Genomic DNA, 4601 nt, shown 5'->3' on the forward strand with positions numbered 1-4601 from the left:
GTCATTGAATGGGCTTTTTCTTGCCATAAATAATTATTTTTCTCCATTCTTTTACATGATGGTGCCCATTCTAGAGGTGCTGTAGCTCATCTGTGCTGATGGACTAGTGTAACTTCTAGGAAACTTTGGTCGACCAGGAAAATTGATGCATACCTTTCACAGATTAGCACATCTCACAAGGGGAAAATACAACCTTATCTCTCAATATTGGTCTCCTCCTACAGTGGGGTTGGTGAAACTCAACTTTGATGGGTCCTCTATTGGAAACCCAGGTCCTTCCAGCATGGGTGGGTTGATCAGATGAAGCACTGGAGATGTTGAGGGACAGTTCTGGTTCAATTGGATTGGAAACTCCATTAGAGCTGAATTGCTATCGTTGCGGATGACATTGGAGCTTTCATTGGGGAGGGTTTCCAGAACATGAAAGTGATTCGACCACTTTTATTGCTTGGGCAAGGACTAAATGGAGCTCTAGATTGCTGCTAGGGTCTTTGATGCGGTTGCATGTGCATGGCTGGACCGGCGTGACCTGATCTGGAAACCCTAACCAAGATGAACCGGACCCAAACTAGGCTTTTGGTTTAGTAGGGGCTGATAGGAGATATGTTGGAGTTCCTGTTTTAGAGTTAATTTCCTAGTTGAGTTCTTTGTTTAATTAGGAGCAAGGTTCAAAGTATCTGGTTTCAACCCTTGGGGAGACCGATATTTAGGTCGAATTCTGGGAAATTTCGAGGAAACCAGGGAATTTTTCCTGGTTTAGTGGAAACTTTGGTTTGACCCCAAAAATGTGTATTTTTGCGTGATTTTTTGTGTATGTCCTATTTTAAACATTTCTAGCACATTCACATAATTAGTTTCATGAAAAAAAAACCTAAAGTCATACTTGTGTTGTGAACTGGAATTTGCTAATGTACGTTGAGTCGTTGATTGAAACTATACTACATAGTCTACATTATATGTAGTCTACAATCTACATAAGTGCATGATTGTGAAATACATGAATAAAAGTTTAAAACAAACAAAATATAATGCAAAGGATCCAAAATAAATAATAATATTACATAATTGTGAATTATCTCTCAAGTCTCAAGTATCAACACTCAACACTAAACACTCAACACACTCAAAAATCAACACTCAACACTCAGTAGTCAACAGTCAATTCCATGTAGAGTGTGTAAGCCGGTTCCAGTCCATGAGCTGCGTACCACTTTAGATGTAGCCGCTCCTCTGAATGCACCACATATGAGTCCCATGACATGTTTTGGACCCAATTGTTTTGGTAGTCCGTACTGCCCATCTATAAGATGCATCGTTAACATCAGCTAGGTATCGTAGCCTAGGGAATGGCTTAGATTGAAGTTTTCTGGGCACAAGGGGGGAAATCTTGAGTGATTTCCCAAGTGTCCCACTTCACAGAGAAGAAAAGGGGGGAGAGGGTCGAAATTTTGAAATGAGAACACTTGGTTTCCCATTTAAGCATGCTTTATAAAGGCTGATTCAACCCAAAGGGTCGAACCCATTGGTCCACTCGGAATTTCTCATGTTTCAGTCGGAATGTGAGAATTTCGGTTGATACTTGTCGAAAAACCAATGACTTTTAAAAGTCACAAGCTATATGGTATCAGAGTCCTGGGGTACTGTCGAAATGTGGGAAATTTCAACGGTATCTCTCGAGTTCTTGAACTATGATTAGGAGTTTTATCTTTATATATATGCATGTAACCCAACGATGGAGTTTAGAGTTAATTGAATGGAGATTATCAATTGGTGGTGTGCTGCTGTGCACAATTTATTCCCTTCTCCTCTGTGGAACCCTTGAGTTAGTCCTCTTCTCAGGTCCAACTTTTTTATTCCTTTCTCTCTCTCTTACTCCTTTTCCGTTGCTCCTTATTTCTTGCCCTTCTGCTTCCTAATATATTTAAATCTTAAAGCTTCATTCACAATCCCTATTTTTGGACGGTACTTATAGACCCAATAAGAAAGTTCGAATTCCTTGGTGTTTGTTCCTTTGGGTCTGAGATTTGGAGCGAAGGAAGCCCCTTTGAAGGCAACTAAAACCTTCGAGTCTTCTTCTCCTGCTGTCTTTTCCTGAATGGTACTAAAGATGCTGAGCACCTCTTCTTCTCCTGCCCTGTCTCCTCCGTCTTCTAGAAGAAAGTTCTTAGTCACTGTTGGCCTTGAAGTAAAGAGTTCTCTGTCTTGGTAGAGAATGGATTTGGGTCAACATGACTTTTGCTGGTTTCTCTATCTGCGACATTGCCGGGAAGCTTTCCTTTTGCGCTGCCATCAACCAAATTTGGATGGAGTGGAATCTTCGTAGATGGATGTCCAACTCTCGATCCTATGATAAGATTTGTAATTCCATATATTTCGATGTCAGCTCCAAGCTTGCTTTTCCTCCCTCCCCACCCTCTACCCCTTTGATGGTTTGGGTTCCTTTTCTTGGCTTGTGTTTCCCCCCCTATTTGGTAGGGTTTGTTCCTTTGGTTGGCTTGACGTAAGCCCCCCCTTTCTCATTCCCTCCCATTTTTCTCATTCCCTTCTGTTACAATCTCAGATACCTTGTAATCAAACCAAAAGAAAAAGAAAGAGAGAAGAGAAGAAGAAGAGAAGAGAGAAGAGAGAAGAGAGCAGAGAGAAGAGAGAGGTATAACCGATGGAGACTCCCAAAAGATGAGAAGAGACCTGATCTTACTAGAATGGTTTTGATCGCATGTTTTTCCTAACTTTAATATTATTACATAAGAATGAAAATACAAGAATACTCCCAAGACATAAAGAAGTAACCTTAACTAAAAATACTGGCCGATAGGACATAATTGACCCTATCAGTCCAGAGAACTAGCGTTAATCCCTATCGGGATTAGCATCAGTCTCAACACTCCCCCTCAAGCTGGAGCATACACATTACCTATGCTCAGCTTGGTACAACTATTACGAAAACTAGGAGCAAACAGAGACTTAGTGAACATATCGGCCAACTGATTTGACGAAGGAACAAAAGGGGTCTCAATCAGCTTCTTCAGAACAGCATCACGAACAAAATGGCAGTCCACCTCTATGTGCTTGGTCCTCTCGTGGAAGACCGGGTTGCTAGAAATGTACACCGCAGCTTGGTTGTCACAATACATCTTCATAGGCTTGGTCACGGGAAATCCCAACTCCAAGAGTAAAGACCGTAGCCACATCAACTCAGCAGTGGTATGAGCCATAGATCTGTATTCTGCTTCTGCACTGGATCGGGCAATGGTAATCTGCTTCTTACTACGCCAAGTAACCAAATTACCTCCAAAAAATGTACAATAGCCCATAGTAGATCTTCGATCACTAGCAGAACCGACCCAATCAGTATCAGAATAACCAACTAGTTCCATGTGCGAAGAACACGCACAACAGGTAGCGAAAAACACGTACAACAGTGTCCCAATGAGCATTCTGAGGAGATTGCATGAACTGACTGAGTACTCCAACAGCATAGGAGATGTTCGGATGTGTCACAGTAAGATATATCAACTTGCCAATCAAACTTTTGTATTTATGCACATTCTGGAGGGGTTCGCCATCATCAACCCCAAACATCTGGTGAGGATCCATAGGAATATCAGCAGATCTGGAAGCAAGCATACCAGTATCAGATAAAAGGTCCAACACGTATTTCCTTTGAGATAGACTGATTCCTTTCTTGCATTGGATCACCTCAATCCCAAGAAAATAATGAAGTTGGCCCAAGTTCTTGGTCTGAAAGTGTTGCTGAAGAGAAGCTCTCATTTTAGAAATTCCTGCCTCATCATTACCAGTAAGTATAATATCATCAACATAAACTACCAAGACAACCAGTTTATCACCTCTGTGACGAACAAAGACAGAATGATCAGAATGACACTGAGAAAATCCACAAGTAACTATAGTAGCACTGAACTTGTCAAACCATTCCTGAGGGGACTGTTTAAGTCCATAGTTAGCCTTGTGTAAGCGACACACACGACCTTTATTCTCCCCCTGAGCAACATAACCAGGAGGTTGCTCCATATACACCTCTTGATGTAGATACAGTTGCACTTACCTGGATGGACCAGAAGGACCGGTTGTGGAAGCCAAGGGCCAAGAATAACCGGTCCAACCCAGGTTTTTGGTCTAACAAGGGCTGGTAGTAGTTAGTTTTACATTATGTCTTTTATTTGTCTTTGAGTAGGATACGTAGGAGGTAGAGAAGTAGGTTTATGTTTGGAGTCTAAGTAGGAGTTTATTTCAGTATTAGAGTCTAAGTAAGAGTAGTCCTTTATTTTTCCTTTATATACTTACATAACTCAATGTTTAATTTTTAGAGTGAATTTAAATTTTAGAATTAGTGAATTTGTATGTGGTGTGTGATCCCTTCCCCCTCTTGTGCGATTTTCCCTCTTCTCCCTAAGGCTACTCCATCAATTTCGTATCAAAGCCGAAGGATCCTATCATTGCTGTCACCCTACTCAAACACAACTCCATTCCACCTCCCATAACCATCAAGCTCCATTCTGCCCTACCATACCCCATCGCTCTTTACTTCCTCCCTATTTCAATTCTGCCTGAAAAATACCCCATCGACAGATTGGAAAAAA

This window comes from Macadamia integrifolia, chromosome 5 (genome assembly GCF_013358625.1).
Source record: "Macadamia integrifolia cultivar HAES 741 chromosome 5, SCU_Mint_v3, whole genome shotgun sequence".
In the NCBI taxonomy this organism is placed as follows: domain Eukaryota; kingdom Viridiplantae; phylum Streptophyta; class Magnoliopsida; order Proteales; family Proteaceae; genus Macadamia; species Macadamia integrifolia.